This window comes from Lepisosteus oculatus, chromosome 2 (genome assembly GCF_040954835.1).
Source record: "Lepisosteus oculatus isolate fLepOcu1 chromosome 2, fLepOcu1.hap2, whole genome shotgun sequence".
Classification (NCBI taxonomy): domain Eukaryota; kingdom Metazoa; phylum Chordata; class Actinopteri; order Semionotiformes; family Lepisosteidae; genus Lepisosteus; species Lepisosteus oculatus.
In genome coordinates, this window is record NC_090697.1 from 56,859,446 (window position 1) to 56,874,122 (window position 14,677).

General features: G+C 38.6%; 1 protein-coding gene and 1 long non-coding RNA gene across 2 annotated transcripts in view; both read right to left on the reverse strand.

The window, feature by feature from the left end:
- Positions 1-14,677, reverse strand: part of xkr6b (XK, Kell blood group complex subunit-related family, member 6b) — a 171,033-nt gene that overhangs the window by 132,786 nt on the left and 23,570 nt on the right. The gene's annotated exons all lie outside the window — the stretch shown is intronic.
- Positions 185-14,677, reverse strand: part of LOC138223335 (uncharacterized) — a 37,113-nt gene continuing 22,620 nt past the window's right edge. Inside the window, exon 2 of the long non-coding RNA XR_011181775.1 lies at positions 185-2,532. This is a non-coding gene — a long non-coding RNA (uncharacterized lncRNA). The remainder of the gene's footprint in view (positions 2,533-14,677) is intronic.

Sequence of the window (14,677 nt, forward strand, 5' to 3'; positions counted from 1 at the left end):
TGCTGACTTTGACTCTTTGACCTACAATGAATGCGATCCAGAATAAATGCTGTGTAAATAAACTCGAGTAAAGGAGTCAATCGCACACTGTACTAGCAGATACTCTGCAATCCACATGTGTAACTACTGTTCTCATTGTAACCTTTAAAATTCTAATTCATTGGGGTTTTTTTTTTTTTGGGGGGGGGGGGGGAACCATACATTTGTTTGCCCAAGTCTTAGTATTTTCTAAACTGAAAGCAACACCTAAGCAGTTGATTTCATGGTAAGCCTTTGAAAAATTACTTAATGATCTTTTTTACTTCACATTTATTAAACAATCATAAGAAATACATACAACAGAGAACAGAGTTCTTTTAGTCTGTAAGCAGAATTGATCCCAGTGCCAGGGGCTCTATTTCTCTCCAAAGGAACCCCACAGAATGCTTCATGTTGGGGATATTAGAGCAATGCCTTAAATGCCAGTGCCAGCAATTACCTAGTTTTCATGGAGACCCCTTCAGAATGCAGTCTGGCGATCTGTACAGTAGTTTAGTGCCCTACTCCAGCACACACTTTCTTCCAGTGATGTGCTTTAATTGGTGCCAGCAGCCATCTCACTCCCCAACTTCAGCTAATCTGCACCCTAGCCCAGTGATGTCTTCCTCCTAATATGTAGTTTCACATCCTGAGCATCAGTGCTGTTACTTTTTGCATGAAGTATTGTTCTGGTTTATTACACATTTTACTTGCAGGCTTCTTGCTTTATTAACACGAACCACCTCACAAACAGTACGGCACAAGGTCTGAATGCTTTTCTAATTCAACTGACAAATAAGATTGGTGCACACCTACAAAACATAGAGTCAACCCGTTTCTTCCCCCTAAGTTGTATTTCAAGTACAAAGTATGTGAATAAATAAGATATATGATCACTTTATTTGCCATATACAATTTGTTGTATTAGGAATTTGTCTTTTCACATAACCCAACTTGCTCTCCATGAGACACACAGACAGGGAGAGAAGCTTGGGGTCAGAGCACAGGGTCACCCATTGTATAGTACCCCTGGAGCAGTTGGGGTTAAGGGCCTTTCTCAGTGGCCCAACGGAGTAGGATTCCTCTGCTGACCGTGGGATACGAACCGGCAACCTTCCAGCCACAGGGGCAGATCCTTAGCCATAGAGCTACCACACCGCACAAAGCTTTGTCAGGTGGGGGATTCGAACCCATGCCTCCAGGGAAGACCGCCACCTGAACACAGGGCCTTAGATTTCCCTCACGGGATCAATAAAGTATCTATCTATCTAGACCACTCAGCCATTCTGACTAAAATACTGTACTACTGTATAACTACGTTTAAGACACAACACTAAAGCTATCTTAATGTTATATTTGAAGAATAAGTACGTGGACAAGGTAATGTAAAATCTGAAAATGTTAAAGTACAATAAGGCACAGAATCCACAAGTAAAGTCTGAAGAGGAGTTTTCAAGGTGCAAGAAGAACTTCTGCAGGTACATCAAGGAAACCTGAATATTCAACATGTTGGTTGCTGATGACAATCACAAGCAATGAGCGAGCATTCAGATGTCTCACGAAGAATCGGTACTTCCTTCAGCTTTTTTGAAAGAAGGTGATCTGAAGAACAGCCAGTGCAATATATGCTTAAAAGCAGAGAGAAAAGCAGTAGTTTATGCATGTAAGTCCTTGCCATGGAAATGTTGGAACAGTATGGAATAGTATATTCACAATAGGTAACAATCACCTATTTCACTAGTCTGCCATTAGTGCCATTTTCCCCCGACTTCAAGCTCACACCCCTCTCTACTTCTCTAATGTAGTCCAGTCCCCTAACTAACACGCTGACCTACATTGAAGCCTGAGCCACAGTCTAAAATCTAACCTCCAAGCTGAAAGAAGCCTGCCACCAATCTTTCTTCCTTCACCTTCTACAGTAAAATGAGGAACCAGGAATTTTCCCATTAGCTCTTCACTGCAGGCAAAGCTGGAAGGGCTGTGAGAAGAGTATCAACTGAGTGATACTGCCACTGGCACACACACCTTAACTCACCCCACACAGTTCTTAAAACACATTCAACAGACCTGTGCATCTGTACATACTTCAACTCAATTCAATTCAGTTTTATTTGTATATCACTTTTAATAATGGACATTGTCACAAAGCAGCTTTACAGATTTCCCAGCCTAACCCCCCAGTGAGCAAGCCTAAGGTGACAGAGGCAAGGAAAAAGTCCCTAGACTAAAGTGGGAAGAGACCTTGAGAGGAATCAAGGCCCGAAAAAGGGGAGACTATCCTCCTCTGGCTGGGACCAGGTTAAATTAGAATGAACACATATGAGAGTCGTCTGTATTCTATTACATGGTGGGAAAAGCACAATATTGTATGATAATGTCCAACAGTGTCCGGAATGTTCAATTGGTTTCCTTCAGTTGAGATTTCTCTGGAAAGGGCTTTGTAGAGGATCGGCTGTTGATTTTACGCCCGGTAAAAGGAGCTGGATTCTGGACCTGGGCCTCCAAACAGTCCACCTCAGAATGGATGGATAGAAAAGAGATAAAGTGTTAGTGAATGACAATGAAAACAGAAATTGGTAGTTTGCATGTCTTGCTATTTACCTGAAAGCTTGACTAAACAATTATGTTTTTAGCCTAGATTTGAGCATTGAGAGTGTCTGAATCCCACACATCTTTGGGGAGGCTATTCCATAATTGGGGAGCTCTATAAGAAAATGTTTTGTTCCCGCTGTGACTTTTTTAAATTCTAGGAACAACTAGGCAACCTGCTCCTTGTGATCAAAGTATACAAGAAGGATTATAAGGGACTAAAAGATCACTCAAATATTGTGGGCTAAGACCATGCAGAATTTTCTAAGTGAGCAACGACAACATATAATCAATGCAGAATTTAATGGGAAGCCAATGCAGAGATGACAGAACAGGAGTAATATGTTAAGATTTTCTAGTTCTTGAGAGTACTCTAGCTGCCGCATTTTGAATTAACTGGAGTTAATTTAGTGACAACGAAGACCAACCAGAGATCACAGCATTACAGTAATCCAATCTTGAATTAATTAATGGATTAATTTTTCAGTGCCATGGAGAGACAGCAGCCTCCTAAGCTTGGCAATGTTTCTTAAGTGGAAGAAGGCTACTCTAGAAATATTTTTAATGTGAATACCAAATAATAGATCAGAATCTATAGCAATACCTAGGTCTTTAATAACTATACTGGGAGAAACAGAGAAGCAGTCAACAGTCAAGGTGCATTCAGCTAGCCTAGTTTTAGCACCCTTGGGACGAAGCTCCAGCATTTCTGTTGTGTCAGAATTAAGCAGAAGGAAGTCGCAAGCCACCCAGCATCTAATATCTTTCAGACAGTTTTCTATCTTGGAAAATTGAGATACGTCATCTGGTTTGACTGATACGTACAGCTGAGTATCATCGGCATAACAGAGGAAGTTAATGTCATGCTTACAAATTATATGGCCAAGGGGTAACATATACAAGGAAACATACCATCCTTCAGACTACAGGCTACTCTAACTCTGCTGGGGCTCTGCTAATGATACAAAAAGACCTGCACACCAAAGTTAAAGCATGTGGAGGCTAACATGAAGTGAGGTTAAGAGCTAGCTGTGCCAAGTCAAGAGACCTGATGTTTCCGAGGAGTTTTTATTTTGTAACTCAGCTGCCTCCGCTTGCAGAAAACCTGCGCCCAAATGTTTTAAAATGATCTAAACTGGTTAACGTGTCAAAGCAGTATACCAGCCTTGATGTGCAATACATTTCTTTCTAATCTATTCTTTCTTTCTAAAGCTTTATAATTATTTATATGAAATAATGTGGCCTACTGCTGGAAACAGAAAAGCTTGCTTTCAATATATTGGGTGCAATATAGAAATACAACTGTGGATACCCTTTAAATGATCATATTGTAAAACAAAACTTATTTTTAGATCTTAGAAGCAACTCAAAGCTTGGTCTGGTATGTACACAGGAACTGTGTAGTAGTACCATGTTGCTGCTCAAAGTGGTACACCGGTACACTGATAGGAGCAGTGAGTTCCTGATCTGTAAAGCACTGAATGAAACTTTGAAATGAAAAGTTCTGCATTAATGTAAGGCATAAGGCAGGATTTTCCACAGGAATAAGCTCAGGCCAAGTGTTAATCTCCATTCTCCTATCCCCCACCTAGCTAACAAGCAACTAGATTACTGACCTAGCATGCAAACCAGCTATCCAATAAGGTCTTTCACCACAACAGCCCGTTTGATTATACAGGATTCATCAATGACATAGGCAAACCATGATGCTGCCCAAGTAAGAGCGTTATGCTTAAAACGCATTACTATTTGCTATTTTCTGTGTCATCAAGCCATCATTATGTTCTTTTTGATATAAAAGCGCTGTTTACTATTTTGCACTCATTGACGTAATGTCTTTTTTCACATTAAAAATTAAATGGTAAGCAACAAAGGGACAGTATTTGTCTTTGTGAGAGGAAACCCTGCGTCTTACTAACGTAGCTCTCAAAGGTCCATGCTATTTGTATGGATGATTTCTTTTATTCACATATAAAAATCACATTAAGTACAAGAATCACAAATTTCCAAATTTTTCCTTCATTATCTCACTTTTTTAAATCAACCTCGACTCAAAGATTTTGTGAGGATCTTAGATTTTGCATAAAAAGTTTGATCTATTAGGTTTTAAGACCAATGTGGAAGGTTCGAGAGCTAGGAGATTATGTTCCAGTGTGTCTGCTGCCAGGCAAACGATCTTGTGGTGCATTACATTGAAACAGTATTTCAATATGGATTTTTGTGTACATTTTGTCAGCATTCATGCACTTCTTTGGTCAGGTAGCACCACTTTTTGGTCAGGCAGCCCACCTAACCTGTATACAACTGCTCGAAACTGTATTAGGTCTATTATTAAATATCAAATTGAATTTGTCACTTTAGCTCAAGATATTCTTACTGATATAATTGTCCAAATGTTTAAATAAGATTTAGTGCATACTTTTAAACTATGTTTCACTTCTTCTGCACAAGAGGAGGTTATTTCCTTAATCAGTCATGTGTGACCTTGAAAGAAAATGGTCTATCTTTCTCTCATCCCATATCTCTATTGACTCTGTAACACTGATGGTATTACAAGTTAAATCCAAAGGACTTACGTCCACTCTCTGCAGTTGTACGTTTAACTAATCTGTTATGAGATCACACCAGATCGCAATGGAATTGTCATTTGAATAAGCTATACATTTTTCCTGCAAGCAAAAACAATCTCTAATTCCAAATCCGATGCATTGGCCTTCATGTCCAGAGTGTAGAGATGTCAGACTGATGTGAACACTTGCCAGAGAAACAATGTATTTGAAGCATCACTTTTTACTGAAACAAAATCAAAGGTAGATAAAAAAATCACTCCGCTACATAATGCACATCACGCTCATGCACCATTACTGTATATAAACAAAGCTCCAGTCAGTGTGTTGTTTGTCCTGGTTCATAGCAGCATGTAGAAAAATGCACGTTTGATTAGTGAGTACTCTAATCAGCTACTACATCACATGGAGCACAGATCAGAGAATCCAGAGCACATATGACAACAGCTGGACTGGTAGCTATTACAGTGTGCCAATCACAAAGGCATGCCTGACTGGAGACATAAGCTATAATTATCTAAGTGGAAGATGGAACTGGGAGTGATTGCAGGACACGAGCAGAGATACTAGAAGGAATAGTGCTTTCTGAAAGCAAGGCTACATCTTATCATAGTTCAAATTGCTGCAAACTGTATTTGAAATCTACCACATGAGCAATACCCCGTATATTCACTGGACAGACAAATGGAGGGATAAAATCTGGTAATAAACATAACTTCAGATAGGTTTCAATTAGTGCTGGGAATTTGGAAAAAAATGTTTTATTTATTTCACTGATTTTTATATTCAAACAAAAAAGGTATTCTTTTAATTCTTAGTAAATTATTATATTACTTAAATTGCACAAAATAAACACCCATGTTATCATTTCTTTCATAATGTTTATTGATATAGCTGCTTAAATAAAAAAATACTACTTAGTTTTAAAATCTTAATATGGAATGACTAACCCAAGAGGTTTGAAATGAATTAACTTTATTAAAAATAAAACAAAAGTTGTGCATATTAATGTTAATTCCATGAAAAAGTATTACTGTTCCAAGTGAGCCCAAGTTTTTGCTTCAGTGTCCCAATATTTTTGGTGTTTACAGCAATTCTAAGGAACTGTTATTAATTATAAATAGTTCCCTTGGGGCTGATTAGATTAAATCTAGTCAAAGCAAAAACAAGCACATTTTATGTTCTTCAGCAAGAAACAGGACAAAAAGCAGCACTGGATCTTTTTTCAGCATATGACAAAGAAAGGAATATTTCTAGGATAAAACACTTTTTTCTCAATGGTACTCTGGTTTACAGTAACGGGAGATTTTTCTTGTTCTTCCACATTTTCTGAACACATCTCTGATCACAACCTGTTCACATATTAATCAAAAGAACTGAAGAGTTCAATCATGATAATCAAGGACTGAACACATTCTGAACTTTGCTTTGAGTAAAACATTTTCATGCATTCAAGTATTTAAAGGCTTATTGTCATTTGTGATCTCAACAATATTAATTTTTCTACATAATCTTGTTTGTGGGGGTCCTGTAAATATACAGCAGAAAATGCTGCTTACACAGTATTCAGGGCTGAGAAATGAAAAATCTGAGTACACTGCCAAGCCACATTATGTGGATCCCAGTTCACAGTTCACAGTTTAAGTCAGCTTGACTGCACAGGGTTTAGCAGCAAATGCAAATGTAGCAAGTAGACCCCTGTTGTTTGTTACATTTTCAGGTATGTATGATCTTGCATCTTCAAACAAGACAAAGATTACAAATAAACTGTATGTATATCTACTGGAAAAGTACAGAACACTTTTCAACTAGTAAAGCAACAGCTGAACAATTCCCTGTGTCTGATTCTGTAATGGCACAAGCTTTTTAACTGGAGTCTTTTCACATACTCTGTGAAAGCACATCCAAGAGTATACTATAAAGCTTTATTTCTGTTTAAATTCCCAAGGCCATATCCCTTACTTGGAGAGGGTTTCCAGATGGTATTTTTTTGGCTCAAAGATAAATGTTAAGCTTGTCAAAGACCCTAGATTAAACATTCTACTAATCTGAGAATACTCTACAGAAAATTCCTATTACACGCTTTTTACATAGATCTTTTTCTATGAAAAAGGAAAAAAAAATCATGAGATATTAATGACTGAGAACATGAAAAACCGGGCACCTCATTAGACTTTTACTTTAGAATTATGCAAATTAGCCTGCAATTATTAAGTGGCAACAGCAAAATTTTCAGTAAAAGTTAGCAGGACCTGACGGACTGGGAAGACCGAGAACGACTGAGGAGTCACACTTATTTGCAATTTACTGTGGACTGACATAAAACATGTTTATTTCAAAACTAATATTAAACATGGCAGCTTCATATGCATATGTCAACTTAAACATTCATCTGACTTAGCTATTTTTTTCTTTCCAGTCCTCCTTCAGTAGTTTTAAAAGCAACAAGACACTAGGCATTCATTTCAGTATTCTGTGCATTATTGTCCTCCCGGCTTGGTGTTAAGAACATCATTTGTATAATTCAATAAAACTGCTATGCTGCCTATTACCACAGTGAAGTCTAATATTTTCTTCTTAAAAAGTTTTCTAATGATGCCGACACTTTGGTTTTATCTCCAAAATACTCCAGCTTTGGAATAGTTAGGCAATGCTGGACATACAGTACATACAAGAGACCAAAGGTGATTGAGCACTAGACATTAAGCTGACCTCAACTAAAGTGTGTGTATAAAACAGTATTTTATAAATCTACAACATACATATCAGGGCCACAACATACATATCAGGGGCCACAAGCAGTATTGGGGCCCCTGGTCCAATTCCAGACCATGTTCGTGTGGGATTTTTTGCTTGGTGCTCCAGTTTCCTCCTGCAGTCCAAAGTCATAAAGGTAAGTTAATTGGCTTCTGGGAAAATTGGCCCTGATGTCAGTGTGATTGTGTATGTGTGTCTGTGTATGACCCTGCAATGGTTTAAGTGCAACTCACAACTGGCAGGTGTGAGCCTGGCCAGTATCTGGATGGGAGACCTCCTGGGAAAGCTAAGTTTGCTGTTGGAAGAGGTGTTAGTGAGGCCAGGAGCCTGTGTGGGTCCTAATGCCCCAGTATAGTGACGGGGACACTACAGTGCCTTGCGAAAGTATTCGGCCCCCTTGAACTTTTCAACCTTTTGCCACATTTCAGGCTTCAAACATAAAGATATACATTTTTTATTTTATGTGAAGAATCACCAACAAGTGGGACACAATTGTGAAGTGGAACGAAATCTATTGGATTTTTGAAACTTTTTTAACTAATAAAAAAATGAAAAGTGGGGCGTGCAAAATTATTCGGCCCCTTTACTTTCAGTGCAGCAAACTCACTCCAGAAGTTCAGCGAGGATCTCTGAATGATCCAATGTTGTCCTAAATGACTGATGGTGATAAATAGAATCCACCTGTGTGTAATCAAGTCTCTGTATAAATGCACCTGCTCTGTGATAGTCTCAAAGTTCTGTTGAAAGCGCAGAGAGCATCATGAAGACCAAGGAACACACCAGGCAGGTCCGTAATACTGTTGTGGAGAAGTTTAAAGCCGGATTTGGATACAAAAAGATTTCCCAAGCTTCAAACATCCCAAGGAGCACTGTGCAAGCGATCATCTTGAAATGGAAGGAGTATCAGACCACTGCAAATCTACCAAGACCTGGCCGTCCCTCTAAACTTTCAGCTCAGACAAGGAGAAGACTGATCAGAGATGCAGCCAAGAGGCCCATGATCACTCTGGATGAACTGCAGAGAACTACAGCTGAGGGGGGAGAGTCTGTCCATAGGACAACAATCAGTCTTACACTGCACAAATCTGGCCTTTATGGAAGAGTGGCAAGAAGAAAGCCATTTCTCAAAGATATCCATAAAAAGTCTCATCTAAAGTTTGCCACAAGCCACCTGGGAGACACCCCAAACATGTGGAAGAAGGTGCTCTGGTCAGATGAAACCAAAATCGAACTTTTTGGCCACAATGCAAAACGATATGTTTGGCGTAAAAGCAACACAGCTCATCACCCTCAACACACCATCCCCACTGTCAAACATGGTGGTGGCAGCATCATGGTTTGGGCCTGCTTTTCTTCAGCAGGGACAGGGAAGATGGTTAAAATTGAGGGGAAGATGGATGCAGCCAAGTACAGGACCATTCTGGATGAAAACCTGTTGGAGTCTGCAAAAGACCTGAAACTGGGACGGAGATTTATCTTCCAACAAGACAATGATCCCAAACATACAGCAAAATCTACAAAGGAATGGTTCACAAATAAACGTATCCAGGTGTTTGAATGGCCAAGTCAAAGTCCAGACCTGAATCCAATCGAGAATCTGTGGAAAGAGCTGAAAACTGCTGTTCACAAACGCTCTCCATCCAACGTCACTGAGCTCGAGCTGTTTTGCAAGGAAGAATGGGCAAGAATTTCAGTCTCTCGATGTGCAAAACTGATAGAGACATACCCCAAGCGACTTGCAGCTGTAATCGCAGCAAAAGGTGGCTCTACAAAGTATTAACGCAAGGGGGCCAAATAATTTTGCACGCCCCACTTTTCATTTTTTTATTAGTTAAAAAAGTTTCAAAAATCCAATAGATTTCGTTCCACTTCACAATTTTGTCCCACTTGTTGGTGATTCTTCACATAAAATAAAAAAAATTATATCTTTATGTTTGAAGCCTGAAATGTGGCAAAAGGTTGAAAAGTTCAAGGGGGCCGAATACTTTCGCAAGGCACTGTATACTGTTAAAAAGCGCCATCCTTCAGATGAGATATAAAACCGAGGTCCTGACTCTCTGTGGTCAATAAAAATCCCAGGGTGTTTCTCGAAAAGAGTAGGGGTGTTACCCTGGCGCCCCGGTCAGGTTTCGCCCAGGCCTCTATCAATCATGGCCTCCTAATAATCCCCATCTCTGAACTGGCTTCATCACTCTGCTCTCCTCCTCACTGATAGCTGATGTGTGGTGAGCGTTCTGGCGCACTATGGCTGCAGTCGCATCATCCAGGTGGATGCTGCACACTGGTGGTGGTGGAGGGGAGTCCCCATTACTTGTCCAGAAAAAGGTTATATAAGCGTAAGGAATTTTATTATTATCATCCCGCCTCACACCTGTTACTTGCCAGGAGAGGCTCTGGCTCCCCCTTGACCCTGTATGGAAGAAATGCTTCCACAAAATGAAAGATACATTTTCATTTTCTATTGTCAAAATATCTTTTCGAGTCAGCAGTTTAGGTTTGTGTTCAATAAGAAAGGACAACATTTGCAGACAGACACGAATATAGTACATATACCAGACAGGTGTGTTTTTTGGTTCAATTCTCTGAAATGGTTCATTCTCTGCCTACTGTCCCTCCTCGAAAAGAGGGATGTACTCTAGTAAAGGTTTATTATTATAAAGCCTGCCAAAGGCAGCATATGTGCATAACTGAAGAGCTTAAGCAGGGCTGACAGGGAGCGTTTTTCCTCAATTGCCTGCCAGCACTGTGGGTGCTCACGTGCTGAACCTGCCAACACTACTTCATCACAGCAGGTACTTAATTGCCTCTATGCTCCCCCATATGCAGAGAAATCAAAGGCAAAGGAACAGAAAGATGCCCACCACCCATCCCCTGCCCTGAGCTACTTCACACCTAGCACACCAGCCGCTCAAGAATCACAGGGATCACACAATAGCATGTCATATTCTGCACGAAAGATACCTACAGTAGCCTTCCATTTTCTTAGGAAATAATCTACCACAACATAAAGGCCTGAGTGGAATTCTTTTCAATTAAGTTTCATGTAAGAATATGTGCTTCTGAAACAGATGGACTGATACCAAATCTGTTTTTATGATATAACCTTGGAACTCGTTAAATACCACAAAAGAGGATGTATTCTGTAGCTTAAATTACTTCCCTGTCCAAAGAGGTAAAGAAAACAAGGGAGGCTCCTGAGTGTCTGTCCTACCAGATAGATACCATTTGAGCCACTCTGCAGGTCTAAATACAGGTTATATCATCAAAACCTAGAACTGGAGTTCCCCCATGTGTACAACAAGTGCACAAATAGTAGATGCAAGTTAAACACAGTATCGTTCGAATGTCACAGAACAGCTACCACTGGCACTAGCCAGTAACCAGGTGGATGCTGCACATTGGTGGTGGTGGAGGGGTGTCCCCATTACCTGTGAAGCGCTTTGAGTGGAGTGTCCGGAAAAAGCGCTATATAAGTGTAAGCAATTATAATTATTATTATTAACCTTGCACATGCGATTTGATTAGTCCTTTATTGACAATGTGGACCTACAATGTCAAAAAACAGATGCTAGGAATTATTAATAAACTTAAGAAAATACATAGTTAATTATTTTAGAGTTTATAGATGATATATGATGTATATCATGAAGTTGTACTATTTGATTTGAAGGTTTATTTATTTGTACTTACAATATTATTGTAACTAGCTGCATTTAACAGAGGATAACCATAACCCTTGATGTCATTTTAAGCACTTTTCCTAGAGGTGGGTAATATAGAAAGTATTCTTAACGTAATGTGGGATAATATAAGCTGCAAGTCTCTTTTAGAAATCAATCAAATCTGGGAAAGGCATTGACCTTGGCTGTGAGCTAGCATTGTGCTATAAAGATACAGATGCAGAGTTATAGATTGGAATAAACCATCCCAAAAGAAACACGGTGAGCACAACATTATGAAGGGCATGAAATACTTGCTTCTATTTTAGGGTTCGAACCTCCAGATTAACATTTTATTTTATAAAAGCTGATATAATAAAAAAAGAAGAATGATCCAATATCACAGAGGTAATATCACTCCAAATAAATGTTTTTGTAACTCAATAGACATTGACACAATACAATTCAAAACACAAAATCCTAAGATCTTAAGAATGGCAATTAGAATTTCAAGATACTGCAAACTTCAATCTGGGTCTGGCTTAGAAATTTGTGAACTAATATAAAAAATGTGGTTTAAATAAAAACTAATGGATTGGATTATCATTCTACAGATCAGTTATTATTTTTGAATAAGAAATCTCAAAATGTTTACAGGGAATTAGCAATCAAAAATCTTGAGAAACGGTCTGCCTGCTGCTAACTTCACATTGTGAGTTTCATTATGTATGGTAGGATTATCTAAATGATTAAATATTATATAATTACCGTGATTGGCCAACAAAAAGATGCAGAGATGACTGCAGATGTTGTAGAGGACTGCAGAGAAAGGCATCAAAGCAGTCTGGTGGATGAAAAGTGACCGAAATGACAGTGTGTCCGAGCACACGAACAATAGTTGCAGCTCGTGCCTCCTTATTTCAGCATTGTATTAAACAAATATACTAATACCTTTTATTAAAATCAGTTTTTTTTTGTCAGAAAAATGAAACTGAACTACAGGAACCAATTCTAAAAGTAAGGAAAAATTCTCAAAAATTCTCAAATTCTCAGAAAATATATTTCGTCTTAGTCGCTCAACCAATGTTTATATTTTTCTTGCAGATTCAGTGCCGGTTTAGCAAATGATTTGGCTAATGTTTTAAGAGGAAGCAACTTCGCACTGATAGCAACAATAAATGCATAATTATTAATACATGTTTGTAAAAAATATTTTTTGATAATGAGAAGAACAAAGAACTCTTGAACCACTATTCTTCAAGTTCACAGATCTTTGAAACACTGGTTGAATGCAATAATTAATCAGTCAATGATGCCAAGGCTTTAAAATTCCTTTGCCATTCATCCAGATAAATGTAATTCAAGTCCATTGCTGTGCAAATCAACACACATGGACTGAGGCCACAGCTTACTGTACAGAGCATGTATCTGAGCTCTGTGTGCTGTCCAAAGTTATGTAGCACCATCTGGTTCAAATTGAGAAATCAAACAAGAGCAAGGAAGCCTCTTGGCCTCCTTCAAAGAGGCCCCCCTGCAGCCCGTCATTACAAAAACTAATCAGCAAGACACACAATAACATAGCAGATGGATTCAAGAGGCGGTTTAAAATGTAATAAACTCACACCCACTAAGACAGTGGACACAAAGGTGAGCTGCTACAACATGAGGTCACAGTGTTGTTTATTCAGATAATACTGTTTTTGAGATCCTCTAAAGGTTCAGCCTTCCCTGAATCAAAGGTCAACGAAGGGAAGCAGGAATTGCTCTGGTTCCATGCTCCAGTCATTAACCTTTAGTAGCACCTGAAACACGGAGCACTCGGTTTCTTATATTAATGTTTTCTTTCACTGAAAGAATGCCAGGCTCTCAGGAGGGGGGTCTGGTCTGTCAAGTGATAATTTAATTGACTGACTGCCGCCACGGAGACAATTTGATCAAACTTAATTAGAACACTTTAAAACCAACCAAGCCTGTGCAGAACATGTAAATACAAAGACAGGCAGCCTAACATACTTACAAATTAATTTAGATTTAGAATGAATAAATAAGACATCATCCAGACATGTAATGTACATGAATGGTACAATGTTATTTAATGATTGGAGCTTCTTTGTCTGTTCACTTCTAAGCAAGCTTCAATTTTTTTGTTGTTAAAATCAATACAGTAGTATTCTTGTAACTATCCTGAATGTAGAATAATATATGAGAAGTCTGTGCTCATTATATTTGCTAGTATTATGCAATATGTATTTGTTTCATCAGTTTATGGGCCATCATAATTATAACAATAAAGGCACATGAATTGGAAACAAAATGGTTAAATTTGCTGTTTCATTATTAATTGCTGTTTCATCACAAATTCTAAACAGAAAACATATTGATACTCCAGCTCATTCACATTATAATATGTCATGTAATATTGTGCATGTTTGTTTTAGTCCTAAAACAAAGATTGGAACAAAAGTAATTACTCCATTTAATGTGTTATTACAGAAATTGCAACAAAAAAGTAAACTATAACCATTCACATCAAAAGTGTCAGATTCTTTTTTATTAACATAAATATTTCTATGTAAATGGAATCATGTTTACACTCGTACAACAATTCCGGAGAGGACAAAAACATATTCCACTATACAAGTGTAGTGTAATAAAAATTGCTTACACTTATATAGCACTTTTCTGGACACTCCACTCAAAGCGCTTTACGGGTAATGGGGACTCCCCTCCACCACCACCAATGTGCAGCATCCACCTGGATGATGTGACGGCAGCCATAGTGAGCCAGAACGCTCACCACACATCAGCTATCAGTGGGGAGGAGAGCAGAGTAATGAAGCCAATTCATAGGTGGAGATTATTAGGAGTGTAAACTATTAAATGTACTATGTGTATGTAACGTCTTCTCTTTTCCAAAGTTAAGGTCATGGTTAGAATACTTACCCCTATACTGTACTGTAAATGCGATGGAACACCAAGGAACAAGCGGTGAAAATCCCCAGAAGCCACCTACTGGCAAACAGCAAAACCACATTGCTGTCTACTAGTAATTCATTCTGGTCTTTGCATTTGAAGAAAAAAGTTTTG